Genomic DNA, 21,769 nt, shown 5'->3' with positions numbered 1-21,769 from the left:
GCGCCAGTTGTAGGCTTAGTTTGAGAGATGAAATAGGAGGGGCCTTTTCATCTAGGCGGTGATCGCAAAAGGAGCTGCGCGTGGAAGTATCAATTTGTAGAATCACCTTTAGAATTCTCGAAACATGTTGGAAGCCGTGTTTACGCGGAACCCGCCATGATGCGAATTCTGGACCCCTAGCTGATCCGGCTAGCTACCCCAGAATTAACGGAAACCCGTGAAATAATACACCCATGGGCTGGAATTAAATCAGCCCTTGCGATCTCAATCGCTCCAGGAACCATCTCCGCCAGATTACGTGTCATTAAAAGGCGATCGCGGAGCTAATAACGCGTTTCAACCGATGATCCACCGAATCTAAATCTATTGGAGTAGGAACTTCAAAGAGACTCGTATGGGCAATGATGAAATTCGAAAACAAAACTGCTACTTGCGAAGGATTTCATTTTACAGGAAAGAAAACGGGAAACGAAACTTCCGAAGAAGTAGCTCGTCGAAGTTGGTGGATTTTTTAGCGAATTCTGGTCGATCCTTGCGTTTTATTGCTCTCGCGGTTCCACGTGGGAAACTAGTACGAAATGGGATACGCGAGGGTTTGCAGAAAAACTTGTTTGCCTATAGCTGCGGTTGGACGAAATGTTCCAAGGAAAACCGGCGTGTGCGCTCGAGATTACGCAGTGAAAATAGTCCAGGAAAGGAAATTACGCCGCGGAATTCGAAGCTGCACGCAGGCTGAGAAACGTTTCACGGGAATCACGCCACGGCGACCGTCAGTTTCCTATCGATTTCCACGCTGCAACGCTTCGAATCTGCACTCTCGCGACTACGGCCAGCCAACGCCGGCAATTAAAATAATTACTTAGGCTGCTGAGTGCTGCTTGCGCACGAGAGATTCGGAGAAATTTGACTCGAGGCGATTCAGACGCACAGCCGCGATAAGCTTTCTTCAAATTTCATGAACGTAGGTATGACGTAGAGAGACTCATTTGTAGAATTTCTAGAATTATCCGATGCCATCGAAGATTACATGTCGATGGCTTACAAGGGAAGATCCCGAGACGAGAATTCAATAAATTCTGAAACTTTGTGAATATGTAGGGGATTTCCTCCTGATTACAACGCAATTTTTCTTTACTGCCCAAATTCACTCGAAGGGGGTGAAATTAACCCCCGAAAATTCGGCTATTCTCCGATTTTGTGTTATAACTCGCGAAATGCAAGAGACAGAACAAAAAGTTTCAAGACAAAAGTTGCTTCTTTTAATTAGATCTATCATTTGGTAAAAAAAATATTTTACTGTTCACGAGTTATAACAGAAAATCGGAAAATAACCGGATTTTCAGGGGTCAGTTTCACCTCTTTAGAGTGAATTTGGGCAGCAAATAAAAATTGCGTTGTAATCAGGGAGAAATTCCCTACAAATTCATCAAGTTTCAGAATTTTTTGAATTTCCAGGTTCGGAAGCTTTCCTTGTAAGTCGACTAAACTATGCTTTTAATGTTAAAAATACAAAAAGAGTGTCTTAAAATAGATACCATGATATTCCGAGGCAAATTATTTATTTTTTAATGACAAATCTGATAATCCACACATATCTGTGGGCTTTTTACTCTTTTTTCACATTTTATTTTTATTTTACGTGTAATGAATGTGGAAGGAAGAAGAAAAGACAATTAAATTTAGAAAAGCAGAAATAATATCTGTACCTATTTATTTTTCCATCTTTATTGTATTTTATAACTGTATAAATTAAAAAAATGTTTCCTTTTACTTTGCCTTTACTATTTTTTAAAATAAAAAGTTAAAATTAACAAGTTTAAATGGAAAATTAAATGTTTTTTTTTCGAAATGCGGCAGCACACTCGCACATGCGGCGTCTTTTCTAAAAAATGGATGTTTTTAGTTTCAATTTTTTAAGGGTGGCAAGTATTAAAATTTTGATTTTCTTTAATGCCAATGGTAGGACAAGATGTTAAACTAATAATATGTATCCTTCGAACAAATTTTCATTGCAAAATTTAGACACGGTGAGAATTTCGCGTAAGGTGCGGCAACTGTCCCACAATTATTGTGCACTAAGCCATCCATCTGTAGGTTTTAGAACGTCGCGCAATGCATCTAGCCGAAGACTACATTTAGGTAGAGTAAAGTAGTAAAACTTGCAGCGAACAAACGCATTTAATACATGTTCGAATTAATGATCTTTAATTTATCCTGACCTCCGAGACCTTTGCGCTTCCCCGTCGTCTCTCATCCTCGATGTAAGCTTCTCTAAGCTACTAGACACCCCAACACCGACCTCGTGGCAACGAATCTACTAAATCAGAAGCGCAGCGAAGCGTCTTCACCCCGGAGGAGTCTCGGATCACCCTCGAATTCGGGTTTCGCTCGTAGTTGCCACCTGAACGCGAGGCAAAGTTCAAAGTCTAGTCGACAGTGTCTACAAAGTGGGAATTTGCGAAAGGGTCAACGTTGCAACTCGTCGTCGCCCTACCGATCACGTTGCTTTTCCAGTGATAACATTAATTATCTAGCTCTCGTGTAACTTACAGACTTAAAGTACGTTAAAATAAAGCATATTCTATACTATGGTGATTTTCACTCGCGTTTAGAAGTGCTCCATTTTCAAAGGGGCGATTAATTCTACTCTATCGAATGAAGAAAGAGGAAGGGTACGAAAGTCACGCGTTATTGGCAATCGAGACGCTGCAGCAGAGCCCGCGCCGAGAGACAGCTGTTGCAAACATCGCATCCGGGAAAAGCTACTTGTACAGCGACGTCGCGACACACGTTAGGAGGAAATAACTTCGCGCAACTCGGCCGATCCATCAATTTTAAATGGCAACATTATATGTACGCGTGTGCAAAGAGAAGTCATGTCCCCGTCGATTGTTGGAGAACTGTTCGCCCGCTGCGAGCGCGGCGCCGCGGGTAGAATGGAATATTTGCGCGCGAGCACGCTTCTGCAGCTAGAAACGTGTTCTGTGCATGTGACAATGTTGCAGGCCCGCATTCTTTCCCTCTTAACGAATCCACCATTAAAACAATGCACGTGCTAAAAATTGTTTCACGCTTTATCGTATCGCCGGCAAGCACGCCGTTTATCAAAACCCGCAATTTCTCCATCTCCTCTCAACCTGTTGCCGTGTCATCAACATTTTCCCCCCAGATTCATCACGGATTCCCTTGCGCGAAAACTCTCACCAGACGTCGCCCGCAATTCCCTTTGCCCCGTCTAATTTTTCTTCTGCCTTCATTAACTTCTAACTCTCTTCTTATGCGGCAGCTAATCTCGCGAATTATCTCAAGATCGCGAGGGCGGTGTTGCGGAGGACGCGTTAAATCGCGTGCAATCGCAGTTTCTGATACGTCGTTCAGCCGATTATCCTCGGGAGGATTAATCCATGCACCGGTGACCCTCGTCAAATCGAAGGGTTCGAAGTTCATTAAATATTTATAGGGTCGCGATACCGTGTCGAAACGGCACCTCTCCCCAACAGTCGGGGTACGACCGCGTTGGATAATGGTGCCAAGATTCGCACTGGCTGCGAAATTTCCTCGATCGCTTTTCCCCGCTAGGTGAACGAAGAAACCGGCCTCGCGCCGATTTCTCGAAAATTCGATTGCATCGCGAGCGTAAACAAAATTCCTGGCTTTTTCCACGGTTCTCCCGGTGGCTGGAAGGCGGAGGTATCGGGATGGCAAGATGGTCGCGTGCTGGTCGGGCTTAAAAATAGTCGAAGAAGGACGGCGGGCCCGTCGTCGGTCGACGATTACGCAAGACGAGTCTGTTATCTGTTCCAGGTAATAAGGCGACAGCCGGCGCGAGTCCTTTCGCTACCCGTGTTGAGGAGGACCGGGGGTCCTACGGTGCCACGTGGCCGCCGAACGCCGCCAGAACCGTTTGACCTGCATTTCAGATTTTAATCCGAGATAACGCGGGGGTGGCCCTTTTACCGAGACATTTGTCTTGGCGTTCCACCGCTTCCAGAAGCTAAAACCACTTCTCGCTGACGACACCGCGGTCCTACCCAACGCGGGCGTTATTCCTGTGGACGAATATTTGCAAAATATTCCTTCGCGGATGATAATGTCGAGGGCAAATAACATCGAGGAGCATTCCTCAGTAATTAAAAAAAAAAATCTGTTCTTCTAACATTTCTGCCAGCAACAACTTCGCATATAACAGCCTGGCGCGCGCAAAGGACTCAGAACTCAGACCCGATCACCGATAACGCTCAAACAAGTTCCGAGCATCCGTCGATGATAAATGATCGAAGCGCCTCCGCGATCGCCATCGAGTGTCATCGAACAGACGTACCTGTCTCCGCCATGATGCGTCCTTGGTGAGGCGATTCCCGTGTAATATCGCGAGAGCGTCGCGGCACCGCCACTAACGATCACTCGCGCGCAGTCGCGCGTGAAACGCGATTTTCTTTCTCGGCGATGGCTATGCAGCGGTTGATTAGCATGAAACCACGCGGCTGGGAGCGCTAGAGCCGCTTAGAGAATAGAGACAGGGAGATGAAGAGAGCAGGAGACCAAGAGAGAGAGAGAGCGAATGAGAGAAAGAGAGAAAGGGTGGACAGCGATTACGGGTGCGCGCGGGACAGGTCGAGTCGCGGCGTTATCGCAGCGCGTTGTCAACCGCGAAAACCGACGACGTGAGCTACTGCACCAGCCAGACTGTGCAAACACGCCGCCAATTACGTACACAGGCGGGTAATGCTTCTATTGATACGCCCGAAGGAGACGCAAATACGTAACGAACTCGTCGAGTCTCGCCACGCTTTCCCTGGTGGCAGGCACGCCTAGCTACAACCAACACACGCCGGATTAAGGAACCTTTCCGCGAGAGCGGAACTGTTTTCGCGGCACCGTTCGAATCCGCCGCGGTGCACGCTCCTGACCACGATAATTAGCCGCGTGCACGCGTCCCCGGAGCGCATCCAGGCCCCCGAGATGATTAGTGGCAGCGATCGCGATCCGATCTCGCTGATAATCATCGAGGAGACCGATCGCACAAACCTCGCCGCCAAAGATAAGGAGAAGCCTGGCGAGAGTTCAGGTGGATGGTCCCATTTAATTAATTTCCCCCGATCCTTTTCGAGAAAGTGAAACTATCGATACGGAAACTCGATCGTCGCTTCCGCGATAGAGGGATTCCCGAACTTAAAAAGCGGAGTGTATTTAAGTTGCGCAACAGAAGTACAGATTGCGCGGAATATTGTTGCTCGAAGCTGATCCCCTTGGAGCGGGATTAATATACGTGGGCCAGGATGGTGGAAACGTTAATCGAGGCGGCGAGTCGAGAGCGACAGTCAATCAGAAACGTTGCGGGCATTCGAGAACTCACATCGGTCACCTGCGGCCATCCGCGATCGGCGAAAATCATCCGTGATGGATTCAAGTGCGACCAGCCAGGTAGAGTTCGTTGTCGGCACGTGTAGGAAGGAGCCGAAGGATAGCCTGACGTTGCGTCGTTCACGAGCGGTCAGCGCGCAAATATTTCCGCGATATTCAAGCCGCGCCTGTTCACACACTTCACTGTCATTCGTCGATCGGCGAATCGTTGCGCGCAGCGAACGTAACACCTCCTCGGTTCACTTGATGCACTCGGCTCACTCGGTGCACTCGGCTCACTCGGTGACACGTGGGAGCTCGCGAACGTCACGTTCGAGATCACGTGTCCAGCGTTCACCGCGGGACGAACCGTTCCCGATTACGAGCCCGAGCATGATTGCGGGAGACCGATCCCCTCGGAACTGTCATCGACGACGACTGCCTCGTCTCAGTGTCGGGGCGCGAGCGGGCGGGCGAGCGAGCGAGCGGCGGGCGAGTCACACAGCCAGCGCAACTCCGCGTGTCCGTGTCAGAGCTCTTCTGACTCGGCAGAAGTATCCGGACAGAAACGAAACTACGCAATGTGACGGCTAACGCGCGCACACCGCCGGCCGACTCGCGCGGGGAGAGAGAGAGAGAGAGTGCGTGTGCGTGTGTGTGCGTGCGAGCACGTGCGTATAGGAGCCGGAGAAGACGAGCAGAACGCGCGAGCACGGGAAAAAAGGGAAACGACGCCACAGCGTTGTTGCACACGTACATGGCGCACGCGTAGTGAATGTGTGTAGGGTGGCGCGTGTGCGTGAACGAGTGAATGTGTGCAGAGGAGCGTATCCTCCTGTCGAGCGTGGAACGGACGAGAGCGTCGAGCTGTCAGCGCACCCCACCCCACCCTGAATCCCCCCTTGAAATAACCCCTCCCACTGTGACGAACCCCCACCCCAACTTCCAACCTAGCTTTCCTTCAAACCCCTACCCTTCTCTCTCGCTCTCTCTAACCCTCTTTCCTCACTCTCTCTCTCTCTCTCTCTCTGAATCGCTCCCAGTCTCGCCCTCGATCGTCCACCGCCCCTTGCAACCCCTGCGACTCGTTGGAGCGACGTCGAAGAAAACCGAATGAAACGGGAAACGTAGCGAGAGGAGAACGCTCGGATTTTTTAACGTTGCAGCACTGCTTTGCAGTAGACATCTCTTCCTCCAGAAATCTAACTTGTTTCGCGTTCAGAATCATAAAACTCGCGTCATCAATTTCTTTCCGAGCAATGATTTTACTGGCTTCGGTTAATAACATTGATTCTATTCTCTATTTACAAACGTCGCGCCTCGTTTTAATCATGAAGAGATTCGTAAATATCGCGCGAGCTTTAATGTACCGCTAACGTACATACCTACGCTCGAGCCCGCCCCTAGTTCCACCCTCTCTGGAAACATTTCAAACATTACCGCGTTGAAACACCGAGGCACGAAGTGAACGAGAGCGAAAGAGGGAAAAAAGTAGGGAGACGAAACACGAAAAAGGGGAGCGTGTAACGCGAGAGTACAAGGAGTACCCGGGCGCGGTTACTGGAAAAGCGTGCTGGTCCCTTTGCGCTTGCATCGACGTAGATGGATCATAATTCTTGCTTACCTCGTGGCTGATACTGTACTCGCCCCACTGTCGGCGCGACGCGGCGTCTCCGTTGCCGTTTTCGCCCCTTCTACTTCGGTTTCGACTTTCGGCCCGTATCCTCCCTCGCCGCGGCATCGCACCGTGACCGGAACCCACCCCATAATCGTGATAAAATGTCAGCCCACCGACGGGGAGTCGTGTCCGGTGGAGCGGGATGGACGCGACCCCGTAATTGTCCAAGAGTTGTAAATCACCGCCATCGGCGCAAAAATTTGCAGAATCTTGGACGTCTAGCAACGGGTTCCAGCGTTATTTTTCAACAGGAATAAGCGTCACGGAAATTTCGGCGCCGAGGAGCGCGCAAAACATTCCCACAAAATAATGAATCCTCAAGGACGGCCACCTTTCGCCGCCTCGAAAACAATTAAAAACACCTCCGTTCGGTGTCACCTTCGCCATACAGACGTTAATTTATATCTTTACGGAGCGTTCTAAATGTAACTCACTGTTTTTCGATTTCTTGCGCATCGACTGGGAGCCGCAAAGAGCTGCGCGCTCTGATAATGGCTACCGCCTTGATTTCTCCGCGAGAATTGCTTGGAAAACAGTATCCGTGGTTATTGTTCGACGCAGAGTTCCATTTCCTGCGCTGTTTTCCCCAGCTTCCTGTTCACCCCCACTTATCGAACCGTGACCAGGGCCCACCCCGTCGTCACGGCGAGAGAATGTCAGTCGACAGTTGGAGGGTTGGCCCCGCGAGCCAGCAGCTTATGGATACCGATCGTCTGGGAACGAATGTGCGCGCACACACGGTCCATCGTCTTTGTGTTTGCTGCAGCCAAACACGAGCCCAAGAAACTTGTCTCGGGGGACGATTGAACGGTCCGCCATTGGCGGAACAACCGGAGGCTGACCTTTGGGGAGGCGAGAACCGAAGGGTCCTGATTACTGGCGAAACGGATCCCTTTGTCCTTTGTCGTTGCGGGCGAAGGGGCAGCTTCTTTGTCGACGAAATTCGCCGCGTATCAAATCGATCGCGCAAATATTACACCGGGCTTTCTCTCCTCCTTGTTCTTTCGCTCTGAGCGTCGCCCAGCGCTCGAAGATTGAGGCCGACGTGGAAAACGGGCCCCGGCCACGGTGCGACTTTATTGCCCGCTACGCCATCGTCATTTGTTGCGCTCTTATCGCTCATTTTCTTCATTCGCGCGGTCGTTTGCGAGCCACTTAACGTAATTGAGACGTGGGTGTCGCTGAGGAGAGCTTTCTCCTTCCTCTTCATCTAGATTCTTACAGTTCGGCTCACTGCTCCTGGGAAACTTCACGAGGGAACATCCCGAACCTGGAAATTCAAAAAATTCTGAAACTTTGTGAATACGAAGGGAATTTCCTCCTGATTGCAACGCAATTTTTGTTTGACGCCCAAATGCAGTCTAAGGGGGTGTAATTGACCCATGAAAATCCGGTTATTTACCGATTTTGTGTTGTAACTCGTGAACTGTAAAATAACTTCTTTACCAAATGATAGATCTAATTAAAAGTAGTAACTTTTGTCTCGAAACTTTTTGTTCTATCTCTTACAGTTCGCGAGTTAAAACACGAAATTTGAAAATAACCGGATTTTCATGGGTCAATTACATCACCTTACAGTGCATTTGGGCTACGAACAAAAATTGCGTTGTAATCAGTCGGAAATCCCCGACTTATTCACAAAGTTTCTGAATTTTTTTGAATTCTCAGGTTCGGGATCTTTCCTTGCCAGTAATTCGTACAACTTTCTCTGGAACTGCTGGATTAGATCTTTAGAATCTCCATATCAGGTGACGACCATTTCACGCTCTGAACAGAAAAAGGGGAATATCCACGTTTAAGAATGGCGGCGGAGGTGACGTTAGCGGTCAGCCAAGGAATTCTCAGGGTTCCACGAACAACGCAGGATGCTCGGAGGTGCGTTTTCAAAGAAAATGGAGTTGGCCCACGTGTGGGTCAGCGGAGTGATGACTCTATCCAATCGACTGGGCCGATTTCTCATCCGTATTCATCCTGTTGGCCGTGGGCAGAGCCGCGCGGCCCCGGCCAGGGAAGAAAGAAACGAACTGGTCGGCCGGGGGAGAGAAGCGCCTATGATTTATGACTGCCATTACAGTCCTGATAATTATATGCTGCCCTATGGCCGCCCCCTCTTGCACGTCGCACGAAAGGAACCGGAGAGGATCGGTAGATGATATCCTGCCTGCTGACCAGCAACGCAACAACGAGTCAGCTTGAACACAGCCGGACGCGCATCGGCCCCGTTCCTCTTGATTGCCTCGATCGCTTTGATACGCTTCGATATTACGGCAGATCGGGCAAGTATGGGTTCCGACCCTCGTCGGGCAGCCCTGCACCAAATTGCCGCGGAAGAAGAAAAATTGCGCGGCTCAAATTACGCCGTGAGATGCCCACCATCTGGTGACGATTACCCTTCCTCGGTTAAGCGACGCCTGCTACCGATCCTGATATCTTTGTGTATGGAGTCGATGGACGCTGATGGTATCGTGGCAACGGATCTTCTGGGCAGAGATTCTTCGCCTCCTCCAAGCTGCTTCGCCGCTCCAAACGTCAACGGCGAAAAACTTGGAACAGTGAGAGGGGAATCCTTGCCCAAGGATATTTTACTTGGCCATTACGGCTCCTCCGCGAATCATTTTTACTTGTCGCAGCATAAATTGATCTTGTGGATGGCTTACGATATTAACGCGTTAAGTAATGTATATTTATACTACACTGAAGTCTATTTACTAAGTAGGTAATGCATGAAGAAGCGTCCACCGACATCATCAATTGTTCCACAGCGAGGAAGAAGAAACATGCGACGATGGAGCGATCATTGTAGTCGTCCTTAAGGGGACTAGGCAATCGAAAAGTCGGTTTTTTATTGCATTTTAAGAAAGTACTATCGTTTCTGAATAAAATGCCGATTGGTTTATAGTGAAATTCGCAAAATTGTAGATTTGGCAGCTAAAAACGTCAAGCGACAACCTATAGCGTCGTCTTTGCCCAGAAACTTTAAACGCGTCTTTCTCGAATATTTATTTCCCTTCGTTTGTTCCTGATTGTGAACGAATGGAGGTTCGGATCGACTTGGAAAATATTACAGGATGTGTAAAACATGTGCCATTTGCGGGCAAACCTCTGATGTGGTCCGTAAAAATTCGAGATTTTCATAAAAAAATTAAAAAGTCATCGGATTTTACTAGCGCACAAACAAGAACGAATTTTTCTCGAAAAAATCGCCGTTTCTCATCCACCAATCGCATAATTTTCATTTAATTTTTGTTTATTTAGGTTTGCCCGGAAATTATGATCCCATCAAACAAGAATCACCAAAATTACCCTTACGTAATTTAAGGACGGCCTCTTTGGAATTTCTAACGTATTCTCCTTTCCTTTGATATATGTTGTAGGTTTCTTTCTCTTCTGCTTTTAAATTTTCTACGACTGTTTGCTGCTGGCTCTATGGTTCGTATCTTGATGCGCACACCCTATTCCAGTTGGTTGATTTTATCATTCCCTCATTTCATCACTCTGTTTTCTAAGACGCTCGTTATATTCGGCAAGTTTTCTCACCTCTTCTTCGTCACAACTGCGCCAATGAATAACTTGAGAATTTTGTACTCGCGAAAGTGAGAGATGAAAGAAGCCCGGGGATTTTTATATCCGCTCTAATAGAAGAACGATGTCCGCAGGGGTGAAGAAACGAGAAATGAAAGGAATATTCCGGGCCGCGAAAATCCCTACACTCCCGCCCGTCCGACAATGGCGGTCGTAAATATCGGCGCAAGGGCTCTCCGGGTAGTTTCCTTACTACTCCCCGAGGGCCACTTATTACGCTGATTCCCATACAAGCCACAATCATCTAAGTATTTCTTAACGACCGTGATCGAATGAAATTGACTGGACTAATGACAGAGCGTCGCGTGTACTCGAGAACCCTGCCTGTACCGCGACGTTATTACCAAAGATTATAAAGACATGTCCGCCCGATGATTCCGCGCCCGTCTCTTGCCACCGAAAACGAGACTCTTACGAAATGAGGCGAACGCTTGGTATCGAGAAGCGGCCTCATCCTTCGAAGCATGCGTCGTCCAGGTAGCAACTATATAGCAACGCATCAATTCCGGCAAAGTACAGCATACAGGCTGATTCATAACTGCATGTCAACTGTTCAGGGGGTAAGTCTGCACACTAATATAAGTGAAAACGTCATATGAACATATCGATGGCTTACTGCACAAATATTATATGTCCATTTTTTGTGAAATTGTGTATTTCTTTGTTTATAAAGTACCCCCGCAATTTTTAAAACCGTCGGTATGTTGATCTGACGTTTTTACCAGGGCTCGAAAGAGGTCTGGAACTTTTCAATAGGTTCTATTTAACCCTTAAGTAGGCGCACTGGCAAAATCACACAAGTGGGCGTCATGGGGTCAGCAGTGACACCAACTTCTTTTTTATATTTATGGTAAATCAAAAGGCATTGAAAAGTAAAAGCAAGTATATTTGTTAATCAACATTTATTACTTTTACAAAAACCACAAAAATGAAACCTACGCGTTCTGTATTTTCTTAGCGATCAAAGTGGCCTCGACCTGCGCCTACTTAAGGGTTGAAACATGGACCGTGGAACTTTTTTTAAAAATGTTCTCACATTATAAGTTCCCATGAGAACCGATAAAATAAAAGTTCGTGAAAATAAAAGTTTTAGTTGGAATGGAACTTATAAAATATAAGAATAAAAAAATTTCTATAACAGAAACAGATATTTTGTTCATTAATATGAAAACAGTTCTCAATCGTTGTAACAAATACCTACTGAATGCTATTAAATGAATAGTACTACTACAATAAAAAATAATAATTACAGTTAAATTGATATTCTGAATGTGTCATTTATTTGTAATATTTACCTACATATGTAGATAATTTCTACGCAGATATTATAGAACTTTTATGTATTTTGCTTCATGTCAGTTATAAAAGAATATTATTCTAGTCTGACCTTGAAAAATCGACAAAGGTGGAACCGGGGAAAGAAGAAAAATGAGGGAAAGGGAATGACAAATCCGTGTGTTTAAATTTAATTATCTCTATTATATGAAAATACATTATAGTAAATGTATGTAAAGTAAATGTATGTATAGTAATTAGAAAAAATTAATGATAAATTATAATACTAATGAAATCACAACAGTGGGTAATGTTAACCATTACATTTATGATAATCTTGTCGACAAGGTTTAACAAAGTGATTGAAGCAATAATAAATTTCACAATGACTGCAACGAGCAAACACTGTTTCTTTCATACCTTGATCAACGAGACAGTCTAAACATGTCACTGATATCATTAGTATTATCATTTATTATGATTAATTTTTTCTAACTATTATCTATCATTAATGAATTATCATTCATTTACTATAATGTATTTTCATATAATAGAGATATTTAATTTCAACAGACAGATTTGTCATTCTCTTTCCCTTATTTTTCTTTTCCCCTGCTCCACTTTTGTTGATTTTTCAAGGTCAGACCAACTGTTGGGAGCACCTTTAATTTACATTTTTGTGACCTTTGTGACATATACTTTCGATCTATACAAAGAAATCTACGTGATTCCATCATCAATTGAATAATGTTCCTTGTAAGGGTACCATTTCTTTCAATAAAAATTCCGCAGGAACAGATATTTTCTTAAACGAAACATATAAGTTCTAACAGAATTTGTTTAAAAACGAGAGTTCCCGAACCTTTTCGATCCCTGATTGTTACTTATATTAGTGCGCAGGTTTACCCCCTCGAGTATTGGCATGCATTTATGAGTCACCCTGTATATTCCGACACGTTCGCCGCGCAATAAATTGTCAAGAAGAAAGAGCAGAGCCGCCTGGTTGAGTATCATTCTGGTTGGCGGTCGAAAAAACGCCGATTATGTAACGTTGATACGTGACGAGCCTCGTTACACTCGTTACAGCCGGTGAAATATTTTACAGGGGTGGTCGAGCTGGCGAGCGCGCGCGAACAGACGAAACAAACATCCCCCGGCCCCGCCATAAATTACGGCCGCTTGAAAAAAGAGCACTGGTCGCCGGTGATTTGCGTTCTCGCGGCGGAATTAAGATCGCGACCCTGCCACGCTCTTATCTCTCCCTCTTTCTCTCTCTGCCGAGCGCTGCCGTGCATTGAGACATCGGGCGGACTCTAACGCGGCGTTACGTCACGCTTTTTGACTTTTACAATAATAAATCGGCAGGCTATTGTGGCTGCCGAGCATCGTCCGCGATGTTCCACTGGCTACGTATCCCGCGCGTGAATGTATACCTACAGAAGGGCGTCATTTGCATAACCAACCAGACGAGCCAGCGTACCGGCGCACACAGAAGCACCGCGTAAAACGTTCCTGGCTACACGTGTAAGCTCCGTCTTGCCGGGAACACGACGTACAAGGAATGGCGGAGGATTCATGAGAACCGACCAGGTGGGATACCTGCGCTTCCCGCTTCCAACCACGTGCCACGAGCCCTCCGCCACTATATCCACGGAATTTTCTAATCTCTCCAACGCTTCACCATCGATTAATGAACGATACCACCTCGACCGAGCTGCGGGGCAGTCTTGCCAAAGCCAAACAGCGTTGTACATATTTTTAGACGCGGCAGGAAGCGGCGCGAACAGAGAGCAACGGATTATAAAGAAGAGTGTGTCGACGGAAATCGGCCTTGACAATCGGGCCGGCGCGCGGACCGCGGTTATTGTTCGCCGCGGTGCAATTAGCGCAGCATAAATCACGCATATAACGAGACACGGCGCCCCGAAGGCGTCACACGGTGCTGTTGCGCGCGCGATGAGACGAGCGTAGCTTAGGGAAGGAGGACAGAGGCCGAAAGCAGAAGGCAGAAGAAGAGACGACGTCGACGTACGCGGGGGCGGCTGGCGTTCGCCAACTACGCGACGTTACTTGGGAAGAACTTCCATCTCTCTCCGTCCGCCGCCGCCTCCTCTTCATCCTCGGGCTTCTTCTTCCTCGCTGCCTAGCAGTTGCCATCGTGAAGAGCAACGATGTTGCCAGAAACCCCACGCGCCATCAATCTTGCCGCGCGCTAGACGAAAATAACTGGAATTTAAGAAGCTCACACTCGAAAACAATACGGGGCGGGTTCGCCGGTTGCGTAACAGCTTTATCGGTTCTGGAGAAATTAACGGTAGACGCTCCGACGCCCTATTTAGAGGGAACTCTCGAAGGGAAATTGAATTAAGGCTGGTCCTTCTAGGAGCTGACCGTTTTGGAAACGTTTCAAGCAAGATCGTTTTGAAAGTACGTCCCAAGATTATCTAGGCAATCATCTGTGCCAGCTAGCTTTGTACGTCACGTGGAAACGTCTGCGGAACAATATAGGTAATAGGTGCCGTTGTTATCTAATCATTATTTACAACCGCTTTCTACTATAAACAAGCGAACACGAGCGGGTGAATAATTGAAATTTTACAATTTCAACAGCCGATTGTGGACATTTTATTGCACCGAAAAGGATTAATGCGGATCGCCGGACAATGGAAATGGAGAAGTCACGGTTCGGGAATTCCATCGATTTTCCCGCCTTTTCCCTGTCGCGACACGGAGAAATGGAAAGCCAGCATTGTGCCCGCGCTGCAATAGATATCGGCGCGGACCGTTATCCCGTTGAAGACACATTTCGAGCATGTAACGCGAACAATTTCCAGCCATTATGCGGAGCCGCGTATTTATCGAGGTCGGTTTCGATGCAACGGAGCCGAATAAATTTATGCGCGTTTAAAAAGCGGTTAAAAACCATCGTGACAGGTAAAATCAGGCGGAAAAACGGGGCCTCTGTAATTTCGCGGGGCAGCCCCGATAAATTATCGAACACCGCTGACTTCCTGCGCGGCTTTGGTTTCGGTTTTCCGTCTGGCAACAACGTTGCCCTCTTCTGTCGGTCTTGCTTCCTCAGCCCTTCCGTCGGCGCCTGTGATTTATCGCAATGGAAAGTACGAGGAATAACAGGAGGGATCCCGGGGCACGTTGCATGTCCCGCTCATTCCCGAAATAAAAATGTGATCCTGAACCACGCGCGACCATCGCGGTCGTCGCGGCGCTCCGTACGCGACAAATATCTTCGATTTACCGACGCCATCCCCTAAAGTCTAACCGACCGTTTCCCCTCATTTTCAGCTGAAAGAATTATCGCGGGAAATGGTCGAGAAGCGACGGACACTCGCAAAGGGACGAGAACTCAGAATAAAATTATTATAGAAAACTCCCTTTTCGGTCATTTCACGCGAAGTCGGACACTTTTCGGAGTAACATTTCGGATTTCGGTGCAACTTGGATATGTTGTAGTCTTTAGGGGTGTATAAACATATCTCGAAGGATTTTTTGAAATGTCAAAAATTGTGAATGTTACAGCTCTTTAAAGTATAGTGTTTACTATTTTTCCAAAAATTATAACTGTTCAACTAATAAACGGATAAAAATGACCTTTTGGGTGCTTACAGTGCAGATGTAAGAGTACCTAATAAAAATTATTTCGCTTAATAAAAACGAATATTTGTCCGACTTCGTGTGGAATGACCTTTTTTGGAATTCCGTGACTTCGTGGTCGAAGGCCAAGCGGTATTTCGAGAAGACCTGTGTCCTCGTTCGTACGAGTCAGCGCGAAGGGCGGCAGAGGTGCTAGCAGGACGTAGGCGAGGAGGGAAGAAATTCGGGAGGATGGTTTCCCGCGCGCACAGCAGTCACGTTTTCATATTCCCGACCTTGAATACGAGTGTCGTGAGCGGAAATGAGTCGGGTGGGAAGGGAGGTAGGAAAAAAAGGTCGGGACACCTCGAGTACGAGAACTCTGGGTCGCGGTGGCTCCTGGTGGTGTGTCCTTTGTAGCGAACGGTCCGGCTCCGAGTCCGGGGGAAATCGGGGAAAGTTTGCGCAAGAGCGTGCGGGCCATTGTAAGCCGAGGGAGCGAAAAAAGAAAGTTAAAACCTCGTGAGAGCATTGTTGGTTGCGTCACCGGCGGACTATTCCTCCCCTGTTCTCTCCTTTCTCCCCGAGCCGACGAGGCCTCGTGTATAATATCAAAATTTATGGCACTGGCCGCGGCCGTGGCCGCTCCGGGGCCTTGCGTTAGCTACAGTCACAGTACGGACAGAGAGAGCTCCTCTTCAGCACCTCCTGCCTCTTCCGTCATCGAATCCTTCATCCTTCCCATGCTGCCCAAGCTCCTCGAAAATCGGGGCTCTGGCTTTGAACAGCTGTTCCTGACACTTTTTTTTTTAACTTCAATTCCACGCACGTCTCTTATATCCCGCTCGGTCGACCTGAACGTGTGGCTGCAGTTTAAAAGGATTAGGTGTCCTCCGAAATCGCGCTTATTAATAACCGAGTCATGAGAACTGGCGCACATGCGGGGCCAGTTTGCGTGCCAAGGTAATCAGTATAATGATCAGTGGCCGAATTGACGTATCGTCAAGATAATATATATGACGGCGCATGGCGGCAGATGTGTTGCACGACGTGACGTGCTCTAACGCGTCATTGATAGCCCTCCGCTCCGCTCCGTTCCTCCTATTCCCCTTGATCGACACTCTTTCCCTCTTTCTCTCTCCCTTCCACCTCCTATGTCCCTCTCTGTTTCACTCCGCGTTCCCCTCCTGCGAGCCACCCTCCATCAAATTTTCCTATCACCCCCCGACCGTTCCCTTCATTTCCTGCCTTCGCAACCCTCCCCCACCCCCCCCCTGCCCGCACTGTCACGAACGGAAGGGACGTAATACGAACGAGGGGAACCTCAGCCAACCAGCATCGCGGCCTTTCGGCCTAAGAACTCTGCGCGAGCCGCGCCCAGGGACAGTGTTTTTCCAGAAGAAAAAACAGCATGGCGTTTTTCGAAAACGAACAGCTGACGGCAGGCGATTCGTGGATCTGCGAGGAAAAACGCCAGCGAAGAGGATTAAAAGGGGACGTTCGTACGCGCAGAGGAATAAAGGTATTTATACACAACTAGGGTGTTTCAATTTTCCGAAGGTGCTATTTTCATGTAACTTTGCTCGCTCCCATGGTTCTATTCATCTAAGTGATGTGTATGCAAAATTTTAGACAAATTTAATAATATTAAGGGGTTGCACAGTTTTATCACTAGGGTAGGTCTGGGACGGCAGTAACACTTTGACTTCGGTATACGATTACGCAGGAACTATTACATTTACAACAAAAACTCTTATACGGAAATGTTACTTACTTATCTGACATCATTGAGTCACAACAGTTCCCCTGTATGTCAAGTAATATCCAAGTTATTAATAAAAAAATGAGAAGCGGAGTGTGATAACCCTAACGTTACAGTGTAAAGTGTTGCAACCGTCTCTGACCTCGGGTCGGTTGTGACACTGCATGGATTCAATGCAAACATGACAATATTATTCGCCTTCTTTGACGCTATTCGGTTCTGTTGCGGTACAACCGATCCCGACCATGCTTTTGAACTTCAATTATAAATTGTAACTAACGAGACACTTAGAGGTGCTAAGTAACGATCAGTATTACTTAAAAAAGGTCAAATTACAGATTAAAAAAAAGCACATACTTGCAAAGGGAGTGTTTACATTGCAATGATAAGTCAGTAAGAAAAGGTTACTTTAGGGTATCTAATGTTATCTATCCATTTAGGGTTTACTATCCATGTGTATTGCGTACCTATACTGCTAGGACATGGATGCGTGTATTCCAAATGTCATTGTTTATCATATATCTAAAATTGCTGTTAATATCTATCATATGTTTTCAGATATTAGCGTGTTACATTCGTCCCCCTGTTACTACCGCCCCTCCCCCCGATCTACCCTACATATTTTCGCTTTTTCAGGTTTTAAAAACGTGGGTAAAATAACAAGTTAATAAGGTACAGAATTTTTACAGGTGCGAACAATAATAATAATAATAAAATGTAAATTCATCTAAGTCTAAGTCTTCTTTGAAGTTTAGTTTCTTTTTTAAGGACTTGAGAATAAAAATAATTATCATTGGAAATCGTGTTTCCTCAGCCCACCACGTATTATTTAGTGTGCAAAGTGTGCAACCTCTAAATATTATTCAATCTTCCTAAAATTTATCAGATATTCTTTTCATATTAATAAGAGCATGAGCAAAGTAAAGAAACAATGTAATATTTTAATTTTACCCCAATAATATAAAACACCCTAATACACACGCCTAATATGTACCTAATATCTAAAGTTCTGAAGTTTCTTCTGATCATTCCTGCACAGCGGAACCCCATTTAATCCAGATTCCATCGAACCGTGGCACAAGGGGAGGAAGGTAAGCCGCGCCAAGAAGTTCCTCCGCGAATGCACGACCGCGCGTTTCGCACGCCATCGATTTCATCGCGGACACGGGGCGATTATGGGGGTTGGCGCGAACCAGAACGCGTCGCGTCGGGACTTCCCGCTGCGGCGATACGCGAGCTGGAACCGAGCGGCAAATTTCTTCCACCGGCAATTATCGGCATTTAATCAAAATGACCGGCCATTAGAGTATCTAGGTAGGCGATCTAGGCGGCCGATCACGCGGACAAACGAGCCGGAGGAATGTTTCCTGGGAAGCGTTCCACGCGCACCGGCGGTGGTCGAGAAGCGGTCCCTGGCATCCGATCGGCACGTCGATGAAATTTGTTGACGCGCCGATCGAGAAAAACGAGATTGTGACGCGTTCTCGGCCGACTACCGTAGCCGGCAGCGGTGCCCGCGCCGCGGCAAGAACCCCCGCGGCGAACGAATTGCAGTTAACACTGGAATCCACGTTCTTATGAGGGCCCCACGGGCCCCGGGACCAGCCTGGAATCCGCCGCACGGAACAATTACAATTAAGAGCAGTTAGCGAATTACCGAATGGCCCGGCCGCGCGGAGCACCACGCGGACCACTCTCCTCCGCGGACGCTTTTCTTCGAACCCGTAATTCCTCGTCGTTAGCCACCGGCGACCGGCCACCTTTTCGAAAGCTTGTCTACAAATTGGTCGAGGACTGGCGAACCCCTCGCGCGAGTAACTGCAGTTGGTACGAGACGCCAGTTGCTCAAGCCTCGTTTTTCTTTCCACGTTATGCCTCCGAGATCAATATCGAGGCACGCTGACGGCCAAAGGAATGTTTAATGTGTTTCACTGGAGTAGGGTAGTGGTATGTGTGTGGAGGAGTCTTAAGAACGAGGTGGTTGACAAAGGGAAGAAATTTTCACCGACCTGACGAACGTTGAATGTACCTAATACCGCTCATGTTCCTAATATCGCCACTCGTTGTAGGGTATAGGGCCCATGTACCGCAGATTTAGTGATGGGATGAAAGTTATTTAAGAATTTCAATATAATTTTTCATACATTCTGGGAAATTTTTGCATTCAACTGATTATTAAGCATTTCCGTAAGTTCGGGACTTTTTGATTTAAATAAATAATGAAATATTAAAGAGATATTAGTAAAAATGTGAAAGAAAATTTTGTCGTATTTACCGGACACGCTTGAGAACTATTTACCGTGACCGAGCTACCGGACATTGTCTAGATGCATTATTCACTTAACTAAAACATCTTCGTGAGATTCAGGTCCTGGCTTTTTGTCCTTATATTTGCTCTTAATTTTGACGTGTAACGTGCTCCTTGGAATGTGAAACTGTGTGCTGGCTGCATTTACCGAAGATTGATGCGAGGTTATAACCTCTAATGCTTTGTTATTCGAATCTTTACTGTATTCTTTTCTTATAGTTTTACTCGTATTCAGACTAGCCAAATAAAATTTTTAATGTTAAAAATTCTCTTAAATGTTCACAAATATTGTTATTAGATCCTTCGAACGTTCAGAAATCGCTTTAATTTTTTAGAATATTATTAAATCACCTTCATATGCATTTTTTATTATTGTTATAAACTTAGTACTATCACTACAGAATCATTTTTGTACATTATATCAATTGAATTATTATTATATCGACTCTAAAATGTAAGTGATGCTTAGCCATTTTGATAATGAAAATGGTCAAATGCCGATAATTGCTAGAATGAGAATTTCTCTAAATTTTTTACATGTTTAACCCACATTAATTATAAAAACCTTAATTTATTTAGAAAACTATAATTTCAAATGTTATTATAAGAATATTATATTTAAATTTGTATAGTCTGGATTTTATAAATCATGAAAATGAATATTGTGCCCGGTAATAGGGGGCCGTCCGGTATATGGATCCTTTACCCTATCTCGCAAAGCAAGCACTAAAATTTAACGGTCATGAACTGAATTAGTACCATATGTAAGATGACATACTGTAAATGCAGCGTCACGTCGTCAGCAATTACAGAAAGGGAAGTATTTTAGTGAAACTTAATAGCGAACAAATTTATTGGACTGCGACAATTTTAGTCGCATGGAGGAAGGTAAATCTAATAACTCTATGAATGCAAGAATATCTACTACAAACAGCTACTTAATTAATGATGTTCCTAAGGGCTGTAATCGATTCAAGTATTTTTTCCAATTAAAAATAGCGGTTTCCATTTAGCAGTATGCGTTTTCTCAGTACCGCCGAGTGACATCGCTTGGCGGTACCAAAGTTAGGTAAACTTAAGTTTTCTTAAACCTAATCTAAATCAATAAATTCATAAAAAAAATTTAAATAGCAAGAAGTAATAAAAACACATGTGAAAATAACTTTAAAAACTCATATATACAATAATTAATCACGTTTTGTTGCGGTAGGCGATATTATTTACTTGGCTACCATTTTTTAGCACCCGCTTTTTGCATGTCTTACGTTTTTGTTTTTAGTCAAAATTAAAGATGTGTAGGTTCTAATAATTCTAACCAATGCTACATGAAATATGAATAATTTCTCTCTACTTCGAAACAAATTGCATACAGAAATATAAATTATTATTCAATTAACCGCAATTTAACTTTGGGTAGGGGATATTAGGTACTGTTACACTATGCGGTAGTCTTACGATTAGTAGGTTGCACCTCGCTCGAAATAAATTACAGAAGGACAGAGGCTCGCAGCGTCTCCCATTTGTCAACAAGCACCACCCAGAATCAGATAGTAGAGAAGGATTATACCGAAACATTTCGGACCTGTTTTGTTTCATCCGTTGCCCCCTGACCCAGAACACACACCTTCTTATCGGCAAATAACGACCGAGCCTTCGATAACTTTAATTTAGCTCCTTCAGCTTGCCTGAACGCGTAACGCAATCGCGGCCATTTATTTTTGCGGGCGCGGCGTTTGATTTGATCGGTGACGGTCGAACAGGGCTGTGAAAGAAGCCTCCGGAAAAAAAAATAGAATTGGAAAAATCAGATAACTTCGTCGGCGCTGTGGAACGTTTCATCGATACGCGCGGAAATTTTGACGAATAAGCGGGAATTCGGTAACGAATTTTGGCGGGAGCATTGATCAAGCGTTACGGGGTATCGTAATGTGACATTCGAAGCGTGTCGCGTGTCGCGGGCCCGGCGTTAATTTAAACGTCACGTTATCTCCCGCACGTCGCGCGTTTTATCATAACATTCGTAACGCTCAAACCGCGCACTTCACCGGCTCAGCCATCGTTTAGGATAATTCCCGTCCCTCCTTGGCGAGATTCGAGGGCTGGCACATGTATCTCAACATGTCTCGATAGTAAATTATTCACCGAGTAACCTGTTGTACGTAAACACATTCGTTTGCTCTCGATTTTCTTTCGAATTTATGGTGCACATGTGTCGCTGGCTTTGCTTCAT

The 21,769-nt window shown here is 46.0% G+C and overlaps 1 protein-coding gene across 8 annotated transcripts in view; it reads right to left on the bottom strand.

The window, feature by feature from the left end:
- The window catches only part of LOC143366141 (homeotic protein antennapedia-like), a 368,003-nt gene that overhangs the window by 29,884 nt on the left and 316,350 nt on the right, over positions 1-21,769 (bottom strand). The window contains exon 1 of one of the 8 annotated variants that reach the window (XM_076806963.1): positions 6,968-7,283. The exons of 6 other annotated variants lie outside the window; for them this stretch is intronic. The gene's annotated coding sequence lies outside the window, so the exon portion shown is untranslated. Of the gene's footprint in view, positions 1-5,356; positions 5,742-6,967; positions 7,284-21,769 lie in introns of those variants that run through there. One more of the 8 variants, XM_076806958.1, reaches the window with a different exon arrangement.

This window comes from Andrena cerasifolii, chromosome 2 (genome assembly GCF_050908995.1).
Source record: "Andrena cerasifolii isolate SP2316 chromosome 2, iyAndCera1_principal, whole genome shotgun sequence".
NCBI lineage: Eukaryota > Metazoa > Arthropoda > Insecta > Hymenoptera > Andrenidae > Andrena > Andrena cerasifolii.
This window is presented reverse-complemented; position numbering and strand designations above follow the sequence as displayed.